Below are 14,382 nucleotides of genomic sequence, written 5' to 3'. Positions count from 1 at the left end.
AGGAGAGAGCAGTACAAATCTATTTGTGCTGCTTGTTTATAGCTCAGTATAACTGTGTCACTTGAAGGGCATTAAGGCTTTTCTATGAACTGAGTGTTCATTAAGACAACTAAAATGGCACTCGGAGAGCGCATAGCTCTGCCAAAGTGCGTGAGTTTAAAAACAGATCACAGCTCACAGCAGGCGGTACCGTGAGATGGTTGGCTTATTATTAACACGGTGTGTTTCCGTGTAACGTATCGGCGGATGCCTCTCTCATTCAGCAGCTTTGTTATGTCTGTATAATGTTACACTACGTTGTTTTTCATCCCGTCATCTACCGCTTTTTTCTTTCTCACCATGGACGGACAGCGGCTCCCACACCTCGATGTGTTGCCACACATCCACACACGTATCTCTCTGCTCAAAGAAGGAAAAAGGCGGGGTCACGCTGATCGGAATTCTTAAAAACATTCCTGAATCCGGATCATGATCCGGATCGCCACCAAAATCTTATGGATTGTTCATTTTGCCACACCCCACCTCTCCAAAAAATGTCATTCAAATCCATCGCAAACTTTTGGAGTAATCCTGCTAACAGACAGACAGACAGACAGACAAATCAACAAACAAACAAACCAACGCCGGTGAAAACATAACCTCCATCAACACATATGTGTTCTGTAGTCAGTGGGGAGTCAATGAACCCTGAGTGGTATGATAAACCCTGTGACTCCCTCTGATCTGGCGCGCTTTGATAAGAGGCTGTCACCAATAGCAACCCCTCTGCCAATCATCTTTTAAGCATTACCGCCAAACCCAATTAGTTTCGGAGTGTCCACCGGTCAATCAGTCCCAGCGGTTGAGGCTAACTGGGGAGGAGCTGCCTGCCAATTCACACAAACAACTAATCAATCAATCAATCAGTCAGTCAGTCAGTCAGTTTGGGAATCATACGCCTATAGTGGGCAGTGTCAGCCACCCACATCATCTCTCACACAAATATTCAGCCACCTTTATACTTTATACTCCAAAAGGGTGTTTGCAGATGCCGAGCCCTACGATAATCCCAGTAAACCTGTGATGCAGTCTGATCCCCAGACAGACTCCTGCAGACGTAAGCACTGCTGGGAAATACTTCAGTGTGTCCATCCTCCCTCCTTCTCTCTCATATACACTTACATACAGGTCTGACATTAACTAAAGCTCTTTCCGTTCCCTAGCTGTGTGTGTGTGTGTGTGTGTGAGTTTATCACACTCCTTGGCAGCCGTTGCATTACATTTCATGCATTGCCTGTCAAGATTTACATCTGCAGAGTGAGCCGTGTGTGCCCGATCATTTCTTTCCACAAAAAAAAACCACACACGGAGCACAACGCATGTATGTGCACACTGTAGGAGTGCACTGCTTTGCCTCATTGCCTGCATGTTGAACACAAGCTGCCACTAGTCAGTTTCACTAGTCTGTCAGGAAAAATCTCCATGCAGGACTCTGACAACCGAGAGGAGTTAGGATCTGCATGTCGAGAAGCTTCACACTCTAAACTGCACAAGCGAGTATCTGGGTTACACTTGTTATCAATCTGTACATCATCAAATATGGCACAGAGCATATAGCAACTGGGAACGATTTCTATATCAGTGATGATGAAGACCATTTATGTATATTACAACACAGAAAAGGCAGATATATAGTAAGTACAGTACTTGAGTAATGTACTTTCCACCACTAGTACAAACAATAGTCACAGATTCACGATGGAGACAAATTAGCTAATTAGAGCAGAGATCCAACAAAATCTATCATCATACAAAACAAGGACTTTTTCTTTGGCTTTAGCTTTTCTTGGCTTTCACGGCTGAAATACCCATTAGTTGTGCCATCCACCATTGCTCATATGGGAAGGACAAATTGGAAGTTGGCTGGAACAACCAATAATTGTTTGTTTAGGTCAGTACAAAGAAGATATTAGATGGAAGTTTAAAGTGTTGTATATTGTAATCAGGGGCATATATAGTGAGGAGAATAGTGGGAAGAAGTACCCAAAGCCAAGACATTTCTTTGTTTTGATTTGACATTTTACATTATTAGCATTATAAATAAACTACTTACCAACTATATCTTGTATTTAGAATAATAGGAGGCTTATAAGTAAAATTCTGCTTACACACCATGTGTTATATTATATCATTTATATTATTGTATTGTAACACTCACGCACACGCATTATGAGTACTTTTTAATCTTCAAGTATTTTTTGCAGATAATATGACTTTACTTAAATTTAAAGCTGCATTAATAGTGTTTGTTGTATTGCTACCTCTTATGTTTTCGTCGGCGTTGGTTTGTTGGTTTGTTTGTCTGTTAGCAGGATTACTCCAAAAGTCCGTGATGGATTTGAATTACATTTTTTGGAGGGGTGGGGTGTGGCACAATAAACAATCTATTCGATTTTGGTGGCGATCCGGATCATGATCCGGCTTCAGGAGTTTTTTTAAGGATTCCGATCAGCCAGAACATTAAGACACCCTAACATATGCGCAGTGTGACTGATGACGCGTTGATGATGCATGACCCCGCCTCTTTCCTTCAGAGAGAGAGACAGAGAGAGAGCGGGGGTGGGGCGGGGACAACTGTAGATTTGGCGTTTTTTCACATTAAACTCTGTAAAATTACAGTTGAGTTCAACCAAAGCACACTTGGTGATTGTTGGAAAGAGTAACGACGACGGTTTAGGTGAGTTTTATTTTGTTTCTGTCCAGTTTGAATGAAGTGTTTTACGATGCTCCTCTACGTTCAGCTGATCTCAACATAAACAAAAATACATGTGGATTATTGCGCAAGCTGAACGGGGAGAGGGGGCAATCGTACTCGGGCACCTTGGCGGAAATCTGCGCTCTCCGAGTGCCATTCTAGTTGTATTTACTTTTACTTCAATAAAGGATCTGGTATGCTCTAATACTCATTCACAGTGCTGACATCTTTTCTCATCCCTTTGCTTTTTGTTTGTGCTGGCACGAGCTCTTGTTAGATTATTACACAAGAACTCAGATGAATTCCAAAGAACAAAGATGTTTAGCAGCGTTGTCACAATCCCCTACTGCTCAAAGCAAGAGGTTATACAGTATTTTGGTTGGGAAGCTGCTACTTGCCTTGAGGCGGGCGGCTGTGTGTCTGGAGATTGGGTTTAATTGGGAAGCGCTGACCTTTTTCCACCACAGAAAACAAACACAAGCTGTAAAATGCACATTAAAGAGTCAGACCCAAGTTCTATCGAACCGGGACAGACACTGACTCATAGCGTTGTGATTCAACAAAGAAATTAATTAAGAGGACAGATACTGCTGTGTGGATAATTTATGATTCATGTTAATACATATAAAGGGCAAATCCCCCTCTGTCTCTGTTTTACTGCAACGTTATCCTATGATTCTTCTGTCTCTGCATGTATAGCCCCACTTTCTCTTTGTATTATGGATTATCCCTCCATTCTCTATTACTATAGATGCCATGCAACTGTATTTAAAATATTTCTGAATTATTTAAGCATTCACATTTGAATGAAAAACTGCAAATTATCAACTGTAATTTTGACTCAGTGTCACAAAGGTGCTGTTTACATCAGATGATGTATTTTGTGACACTATTTAGGAATTGGCATAGAGTAAGATAATAATATCAACTTTATTGATATTGCACCTTTCAAACACAAAGTGATTTACAATAAAAAAACATGGTAAAAGTAATTAAGATCCAGAACTCAAGATATAAACAAGATAAAATCATACAATAAACCATCAGTTAAGAAAAAGCCATAAATACTCGAGCTGATCAAAGTTCAAATTAAACAATTACAGAGTTTTGATGTAGTAAATTCAATTATAAAGACTTGACCAAAATTAAATTAATTCCTAATTGACTAAAAAGATCACAATGTAGCAGAAAATGTAACTAATTTGAGAATTGTTTGGAAGTTGTGTTCCAAATTTGAAGTTAGAGAGATGTTTGTTTGTTGCTCATTTTGCATCATTTCCCATTTATTTAAAATAAATCAACTGCAAAACACTATGCACACAATATAGCAATAACAGAACATACTGTTTACTATTGGTATACATCTAAAGCATTTTCAAATACAATATTGTATAGGTATTAGGAAATTAGGATGCAGCTGTAGAGTCCCAGGCAATGGCAAATTAAAGAAACCCTAAATAAATTTACTCTACAGAGAACTAAATACAATAACACAAGCATGACACCTTGTTTATGGTAAGTATATGCAGTTATCATAATTAACTTGACAGTTATATAACCATATATACTGTAGCACCATACATTCCCTCCCATTTTGTCCCCCATTTCCATATTTATAATAGGAAAGCAAAGCTTTGTAATCAAGCATTGTTTGCCAATGATGTTTACAACAGTGCAGACAGTCAGACATCATTACGGTCTAAATACTGTGAATTTAATTAAGCAAATGTGGTCGCCCAACAAAACAGATTTTTCAAATGAATGGCAGAGCAAGCAACAGAAATACATTAGTTGAATCCTGAGCTCCCACCAGCACGTTCGTGGTAATTTAAAGTTGCCGACTCATTCGCTTATTTAGGGAAACGTGTAGAAAGAACTTCTAAAATGTGGGATGGATGCAGAAAGACAGTAATGAACAGGAGCAGGGATGCATATATACCATAAAGGTTTAGCCACATGCTAATAAAGTGTCATATGATTAATGCCAGACTACGGAACTTTTGCTTTACAAAGGACACTGTGTCCACAGGTAGCAATGACAGGAGAATACAATCTAGCTAAAATCTAGTGTAAGTAGCAACGGTAGAGAAGAGTCATAAAATCCGTGAACTGTCCATCTGCTTGCTCACTTTCACTCGCTTCTCCAATTTGCCGAATCCGCCTTTTAATTAGCAATGCGCCAATGTGCAGGCGCACCCGGCTTTCAAAGGGAATGGGAGCTGACACTCTGATTGGTTTAATTCCTGTTACGCCCAAAACACACCTATGCAACCCCTTTGCCCCTTACTTTGCGCACAGATTATGCGTCACTTAACTAGCAAAAGTACAGTTCGACACGCCCTAAATGCACTTGTGCCCATGCACGACGTTTCAAAAAGGCCCAACGAGTTCCTCAAAAGGTTCCTAGTTCCGGGGTAAGTTCCTGCAGTGGAAACGAGGCTTTAGAACAAACGCAGTGTCGCTTAAAAGTTTTGTAGCTGTGTTTATTATACTTAAAAAGACTCACAATTGAGTGCTACTTTTAAAAGATTGACTGAAGACTGAAGCTGACTGATATGAAATACTATTACTAGGACTATATCATCCTTTATTTAACAGCAGCACATGGTGGAGGAGGATATGGTTAGGCATTCAGTAAAAAGCCTTTCATCCTCAATATTTCTGTGCCTTGGCAGCTCATTTATTGGTCTCTCAAACCATCCATCAAACCATTCAGCTGTGCTGATTGGACCGCCAGCTGGCAAAAGAGGTCCAAAATCAATTTGAGGCCACAATCTCCACTTGCATTTGATTAAGTGTTTGCCTCGCCTGGGAGGAAAAAAGGCTTGCTGTCATTATGATGCAAACTCTAACCTCGCTCATCCTCACCTCAAACCTCTCACCTCCATCTCTTTCTGCCCTCTCTCACCTCCTCTCTCTTGCAGCCTTTTTCTCCTGCTCATCTCTGTTCACCTTTGTCAAGTTTTGACATTGACTCGGTGAAATTAATTTGATTTGACTGGCGCCTGTCAAACCCGGTGGAGGATAAATACTGTTTTTTCATGTGTCTGCTCTGCCCTGATTCCCATGAGTCTTACTGCTGGCAAGGAGAAGCATCATGACAGCCACTGCCAGAGGTTAAAGCACCAATTAGCTACAGTTAATGAAGCCTCATTAGCCTCCACTAAGTTTCTCCCCCCTATCACACTTCCTTCCTTAACATTTCTCCTCCATTACTGCTCCAATATCAACTCCTGGGTGACCGGCGAAAGAAAGAGACATATAAAGACATAAAGAGATGATTGACAATGACTGACAATGAGCAGAAAAGCAGTCGCATATATCAGTAATATGTAAAGTGAACAAAAAATAGACATTAAGGAGAGCTGGCAGCCCAGGGCAGACAGGCTGCATTAATTTTGTCAAGACAGAATGCTAGCTCCTCAAACACTGCACCATATGTACCACCATACAGCAGGGGTTTTCAAAGTCTCACAATGTAATGCAATTACCCCATATTTGTTTACATTTTGGTAAATTTGCACCATTAAAAATATGCTGAATTAGCTAATAGCAATTCCTGTTTGCAGCGTATTCATGGATGTACAGACAACTATCACTGGATCACTTTGTGGTAATTAATCATAATCCATGCTGATCAAGATAGACACACAGTATCACATTTGTATTGAACTCATGATGGACCTTTATTTTGATAGGTCAACTTTTTTGTTTTTTTGAGAAATTGCAAGAGATGTGCATGGAAGTGGATACGGTGCCGCTGCTCAGCCTTGCTTTCAATTGTGGCTCATCCGTTTCTTTCCGAATACTCCAGCTAGCATATTCAGGTTTTTTATAAACGGGCTTATATGGATCTCTGAAAATGGGATATGGTCTTTAGATGCTCAAACAAATAAACGGGATACTTCAAAAACACAATCATAAATGGGATCCTCTTGTAAACGCACCCATTGTTGCGATATTAAGCTTTTGATCTTACTTTAAAACCATAAAAAAGGACAATGCGTTGTGTTATGGAGTGACTCAACTCTTCAATTTTTAACATATAAGTTTTTTATTTATGGATTTATTTATTAAAAAACAAAACACAAATATGTTAAATAGATGAAAATGATTGAAAGTGATCCCCAACGCCCAGACGTGTTTTTCAAAGGTTTGTCTCACTCCACCAAAACACATGAACGTGCACTGCCTGACTACTGCTGGAGGACGAGTCATCGCTGTCATCGCTGAACGTATCCAATGAGTGCACTAGCAGAGTGCATGCAGGTAGGCAGGTAGGCCATCACATCCTCTCATGTGGGTCAAATGAAATGATTGGACGGGCATATTATAGTCCTTCAAAAGCCACAGATACCAGAGCATTTGATTTATTGATTGCTGTCAGATATAAAGAGAAATTCAACAAATATAACAAAATAAAATGCTTCTAAAATATATTGCCCACCCTATAGCTTTAAAAAAAGAAGTATTACTCTGCTTTCAGATGATTCTTTACAAGTCCTGAATCATGATCTACAGCTGCCAGTTTTATAAAGGGAGTAACTGCTGCTCTCTCACAGCTGATTGATCGGCTCAACACTGGTACTGATGTTTCTACACATGTAGACATTTGATCTGGTTCGGAAAAGGGCATCTGAGATCTGTGGTAGTCGTCCACGTGTTACTCCGTTTACATGCTACGCTTTTGGGATTTCCCACCACGCTGTAGCAGCAAACATGAATGCTGACTTAGCTGCATTTGATGTTGCTGATAAACTACTAATACTGATTGATTTGATTCTACTTTGACGGGTATTGGAAGGACACCTTTGGGTGGTGTCTCACTGACATCCTGAAGAAGGAGAATGTTGCGTCATGTGTATAAATCCTCTTGTCACATGCGTAAGTAAGATTTATACGGTGCCGTCACAGGAAAATAAACACAATTTTAAAAATGCATAGCGCACCAGTGGGTTCCTCCACTTGAGAGAAAATTGTTTTCCAGCAAAGAAAACAAACTCCTGGAAGGATATCAAAGGGGAACTTTACAGCGCAGAGCTGCGAGCTGGTGGGAGTTGTTGCAGCGTTGCACAGGGCATCGGGCTGCATCCCAGCAGGGACTGAAGTCTGGACGGCAGCACATCTATTATGCAGCAAGGTTTCATGGTAGCAGTATTAAACTTTCTCTCTTGTCTTTACTTGATACTTCCTGTTACAATTGGGAAAGTTACATGCACCTCAGCTATAATTATTTAAATGTGTTGCTTAAATAACAATACAATTTGAATCTTTGTCTGGATCCAAATCACAACAACATTAAAATGGATGAAGACCTGTGAGGCAGACTCTAAATTGCCCGTATAGGTGTGAATGTGAGCGTGGATGGTTGTCTGTCTCTGTGTGTCAGCACTGTGATAGTCTGGTGACCTGTCAGACGCCGCCTTCGCCCAATGTCAGCTGGGATCGGCTCCAGCCCCCGCCAGCCTCGATCCTGAATAGGAAAAGCGGTTACAAATAATGGATGGATGGAATATCTGAGAGGCATGAGGGCAGACAGATGAGTCTCACAGCTGCTCTAACCAATGAGACTTTCTACTTTCCGCAACAATAAAAAAAATGAATAAATAAATACCCAACCACTAAAAAGCAGCCTATTTAAAGCAAGGGCTGGCAGAAAGTTTTTGGCATCATTGGGCAAAAATCCCATAATAACCTTTCAGCATATTGTAATTCAAATGCTCTGAGAGAAAACTAGACTTCTGCACCTCCTCACGGCTCTGTTTCAGGCTTTAAAAAATCTAAAAATCATTCAACGGAGCCAGCTCTTAATCACTCACAAACTCCGATCACACGGTCAAATTAGGCAGCAATGATCAAATATAAATCAATATTCTGTTACTGTTATGCCTATTTCTCTCCTCAAACGTTTTCAGTATCATCTTGTAGTGTACTGTTCAGCTGTAAAATGAGAAAGTTTGCTCCGGCTGTTGGGCGGTGCTTGGTTTTTCCTAAACTGATCTCACGAACATGATCAGCACGAACATGCACCAAAAGGCTCATGTGGATTACAACGCACACAGAGGGAGAGAGACTTCATACAAATATTTAAATTCCCCATAAACTTTAAAGGCCCAGTGTGTAGGATCTGGAGGTATCTAGCGGTGAGGTGAGGAGATTGCAACCAGCTGAAGCCTCTCCCGCACGTCAAGCATGTTGGAGAGCTATGCTGGCTGACGCAAAAACGTGAATGTCCCTCTCTAGAGCCATCTGGAGCAGAGCCACTGCGTAGAGTGTGTGTGTACATGGGAAGTGAGTGTTGAAGCAAGAGAGAGAGAGCGGTGGCGACGGGAGCGAGTAACGTCATCGACTCCGGCCCAAGCAGGAAAAGTTAACAGAGTTTGGTTTGTCTGTTCTGGGCTACTGTATAAACATTAAACGTTAAATTTAGTGTTATATAATTTGTCAGTAAAGATGTCACACAGTTCTTTACAGACACTTTGCAGTATGTAAGCCTACTGTGAGTGACACTGAAGAACAATTAAAGCCAACAATGTAAAAGTGTTTGGAAAGATACTAATGTGATATCAAAGCAGTACATTAAACCAAATCTATTTTAATCTTGACTACACAAAGCAACGTTTTCTCAGATACTTCCGTTTGCCACAACTGGGGCATTGTTTTAAATCTATTCAATCAGCTTTTTTAGTACATTTAAAATCAAGAATGCAAGGCAAATAAGAGGAATTTGAAACGTCTGAGGGGCTGATTGCTCTGAATTATTGATTTGTGTGGCTGTCAGGGAGCCGCTCATGTTTGAGCTGTGAGGGCTGTCTTGCTTTACTCTGTTGTTAGTTCTGCCAGTCATCCTCATAGCACACATCCATCTCCATTCAATATGCTGTCATCGTTCTATTCTTGTTCACACAGCATATCCCTGAGCTCATTACCCTGCCAGCACACACACACACACACACACAAGAACCAGAAGCCCTGGTGCACCGACGCATAAAAAAAACATACTTTTGTTTCATTATTAATTTGCTTATTTATTCATAGCATCAATAAAACATGGCAATGGGTCTGGAGCCTGATGGAGCAATACCGAATCAAATGAGGATCAATAAACTGGGTTCGGAGGAGATCACACTTCACACAAATTGCTCGGTGTTTTGTTCATGCCACCTGGGTTAGCAGCATAGTAGGAGATCATGACAGGCATAGCGCATCACGGAATATCATTCATATGGTGATTTTTACTCAGTGGTATAGCGTCTGAATGGCCATGGTTTGTGATTATTCAGTCTTTCACAGTAAAAGCAGGACTAGGTTGAACTATAGTGACATGCATGTGGATAACTGAACTGCCCTCCACTTGATTTACCCAGAAAATAACGAAAATCCATGTCGTAGCCAATGGAAACCAAACATGATCTGGCAGTGTGAGATACTGATTTAGTTTTAATGGACTGAATCAGATCTGAATCTATGAGCCCTAATGAACCTAACCTGCATGTCTTTGGACTGTGGGAGGAAACCGGAGAAAACTCACACTAACACGGGGAGAACATACAAACTCCAGAAGCGCCCCAAGCTGGGTTTGAACCTGCGACCCTCTTGCCGTGAGTGCCATGATAATTGAGAAAAAGAGGGTACTTAATGTCCACTTATTATAGTCGGTATACATTTATTTTTTTGTGAAAGAAGATATCCCATGTCTACTGAATTTCAAAATCTTTCCCTCCTCGCCTGAAGGCAGGTTTGATGAAACTCCAAGTCCGTGGTAGTCTGACAGTTCCACTTGATTTGCACTGCGTGCCATTTCAACTGGTGTTTAATATTTAATGTGATGTACTGTATACACCTATACTAGTGTCTTACAATTGGAATATCATGTGGAGAGAACTACAGGAAAATGTGATTCTTGACTGTGAAAGCTGCTTTTGACCAGCCCCTAGTTATGTTGCTATATAGGCTTACGGCTTAGACAAGCTGGGAACGGGGAGCAGTGTGTGACGGCTGGCTCGCTTTTGAAACGGAAACAGGTGTTGAGTTAAAAATAAATATGAACTTTCTACTGATACAGACATTGAAGCTGTAGCGTTGCTGGTATGATGTCAATATACTATCAAAAGATCATTTTCAGTCTATTTTTGCTGTGAACCGCTGTTCTTTTTTCTGTTTCCAGTGGGGTTTTTTTAAAAGCATGACCTTGATCGTCCTCTATCCTTAACCAAGTGGATATCATTGTAACCATGATGACGCAGATCTCCTAACCTTAATGAAGTGCTTATTTTAACCCTAACCTCGGTGTTTTCCCAAAATCAAACCAAGTTGTTTCTGTGTCTAATCTTAATCATCGTGTTATTATCACATCATAAAACAGATTTGTAATGATTTTGGAAGACACACACAAACGATGTCGTACTAGCTGATAGGGGATTCAGATTAAAAAAAACTCTGTTATTCTAGAGGGCATTGACAAACAACATTTCATGTCATTAATTTGGAGGATTGGTTGGATTTGGGATAAAGCTCTTGCTTTAAAGTATTTGATCAAATATTAAAATTAGCTTTAGTGACTTGAGTGTGCTAATTGACTGAAACAAACAAACAATCCACTCTCTCTAGTGTGTCCCCGCTCTAAATGTCACAACATACAACCGTGTTCACACACTTTGAGACTGGCAGTAGCATCCCGGCATACATCCAGTCTCAGCTCCACTGCGTATTAAGACACACACACTGGCAATCACACACTCAAACACTACAGAAACACAAACACTTGCAGAGAGATACAGTATATCATCTTTATCTCTTCCTGCCAACAGCCCCCGCACACACTTGCAAATTAACACTCTTCTGCTGTTTATCATCTGATTCAATTAAAGTGGTGGAGGCGAAGGGATCAGAGCCTGCGGGACGGCATTTTAAATGGCCACAAAACAAATGAGCTGAGGTTCAGCCGCTGACATTTAAATGAGAGTAATGAGGCTGCTTGTCATTGCCACTCTTCTGCCAGCAACAGAATACCAGCCACTGCTCTTTTTTTCTGTCTGTTGCTCAACTCTCTCTCTATGGAACTTTCATTTTCTATCATTTCATCTGCTCCCATCACTCTCTCAGAGCAATCTGATGATGGCAAATGTTACCTTTGCACTGGCAAAAATGCTTTGCCCTCACCTTCCCTCCCCAGCCATGATGTTTAATCTTCTTCCATCGCATCATTCATCATCTCTCAATCCTGGCAGAGGAAATGCAATGTGCTTCATCTTTATTTCCAGATCTAGGCGAAGCCCTCAGAGCCTGGAGTTTAGCACGACTCCATAAACACACGCATCACTGGCTGTTATTTATTCTGCAGTTGGAAAGCGCAGACAGGCAACGACAGGTTATTTTGGAATATAACGCAGATGGGGCCACTAAAGCCAATGGCCTTAACTCAAAATTAACAACTCTATCGAAAGCTTTGAGTGATAAAAGACACTTTTTACAGTGTTATAAGCAAGTTTACCCTTTGAAAGGACACATTTGGTGACATTGGAAACTTCTCCACCCAGTCCCATTTGGTCGATTAAACCATTTCATTCCGACAGGACTACTCACATGCGGCGCAGTAGCATGACGTAGCTTAACGTCAGTCACATAAGAGAGGAAGCTCTGAATATTATTAATATGCAGTACATATATTAAATTCTCAAGTTTCTCAAGACAAAACAATTAAACATTTATTTATGATTGATAGTATTTGGGCTCTTTTGGGTTCATCATTTGACATATTTACTATGCACAAAGAGGTGCAGGGTTTTTGACTGCATGGCACAAATTCTATAAAAGAGTTCTGTGTGAAGCCGACTAAGAAAATTAGATTAAAGCAAGAAAAAGACACCAAGCTGAAATCAGATAAATCAGAGAGAGAAAAAGTCCCAAGCAAAAAGCCATGGAGCGCAGCCCACCCTGTTCAGCATGAAGCCTGTTGAACGAGCTGGAGGAGATGGAGAGAGAAGTGCTTGGTGAGAGAGAGAGAGAGAGAGAGGCGTTTGGAGGAAGTAGACTAGAGGCAGCTGCTGTGGGAGAAGCATTGTTACGGCGGCAGAGCCCAACACCTCGGCTTGTCCCATTGATTTCAGCTCAACAACAAATTGGACCATTTTTCATACCGCCCCGCAGCGGCCCCACTTGCCTTTTTATTTATTCCCCCATTCAGCAGAGCCGCCTGCACCACGTGTCCAGTCCGGAAAACCATCGACACACACATACACACACTTCCTGGTATATGTAAATGTGTAAAACATGACACATGCGCTTTTAGTTAGCCTACTGTACATTCTTGCATTGGCATATATGCCGTTTTCTATGATAACCTTGGGAGATTTACCACTTAAAAGTATTAGTATTTTGTTTTTTTAAACAGTCAGAGATGAAGAAAACAGGCAGTTCCAGCCAGCGAACATTGATTTTGCCAGCTAAAATGACTGTCTCTAGCAGATTTTACGAACTGCCTAAAGAGAATTGGATACAGCGTTGGAGGCAGGCTCCAATTCATTCATATGAAAGTTGCTGAAGCCAACTTTCAATGGCTCTACTCGGAGAGAATGACAATGCGCACCAGCTGTGTCGATCAACTCACCTGACACTGCTTTCATGAACCTCTACCACACGTCTCTCTCCTGCAGCTGAATGCCAACCATGTCCACACCTCCACACAGCGGTTGTAGCGGGCTTTCAAGTTTTAAAGCTAGAGCGAAGATGGTATCATATGAAACTAGAAAAGCTAAGGAATCCATTGGTACGAACCATGTCATGGTAGCTTGTCGGGAAGATCGCTAAATACTCCTGCTAATAAGGCCATTTTCAAAGGGGTCTCTTGACCTCTCACCTCAAAACATCTGAATGAAAATGGTGTCTATGGGTACCCACGAGTCTCCCCTATACAGAGACAGAGCTTCTACTTTCTAGAAGATTTTTCACATCCTATTTAACAAGTTGTCTTATCCATGATCTGATCTGCAAATCTGTAAAACATTGTAAACCAATTAAAGTATATATATGTATACAAACCTTTTATAAAGGCTGCCTTGGTGGAAAGTCATACTGAAAGGGACACTATCAAGAAGCTATGGATCGGCTGTGGTCAGGAAGGAAGTGGACAGCACTGAGTGGGTGGTTTATTTTGAATAAAAAAGCAATTATTTGCCTAATGTGTTGCCAATTGATATATTGATTTTGCTCAGCCTACCTCAGTACAAGGCAGCTAATGGTTGCTGAATAAATGGTGTGCGTGTGGGGGGTGTAGGTGTGTGAGTAACTGCAGGTTAGCTTCATCTACTCTTTACAATCAAGGTCAACCCACAGATAACTGTGTGCAGGAGCCACAGCGATATGTCGTGAGGACACACACAGACATGTAAGTAGTTGATGATCAACCTAAAGTTCCTCTAACATGGACACTTTGTCGATGTATGTGTTTGCATGTCTGGCCCCAATTATATCTAGTTTTGCTGTGTCGTCTTGTGGACTGATTATTCCAAATGCATCGCCATGAAAAAGATAGATATACACACACACATACACGATGTGATAAGATAATAAGCGTTTGTTTCCCCCCTTGGCACACAGATAGCTGGGAACTAATGAGAGGCATGTGGAGAGGTGACACACACAGATAC

The 14,382-nt window shown here is 41.0% G+C and overlaps 1 protein-coding gene across 4 annotated transcripts in view; it reads right to left on the bottom strand.

Annotated features, from left to right (window-relative positions):
* Nucleotides 1-14,382, bottom strand: part of sorcs2 (sortilin-related VPS10 domain containing receptor 2) — a 236,230-nt gene that overhangs the window by 75,198 nt on the left and 146,650 nt on the right. The gene's annotated exons all lie outside the window — the stretch shown is intronic.

The sequence above is a fragment of the Sebastes umbrosus genome, chromosome 22 (genome assembly GCF_015220745.1).
Source record: "Sebastes umbrosus isolate fSebUmb1 chromosome 22, fSebUmb1.pri, whole genome shotgun sequence".
Classification (NCBI taxonomy): domain Eukaryota; kingdom Metazoa; phylum Chordata; class Actinopteri; order Perciformes; family Sebastidae; genus Sebastes; species Sebastes umbrosus.
This window is presented reverse-complemented; position numbering and strand designations above follow the sequence as displayed.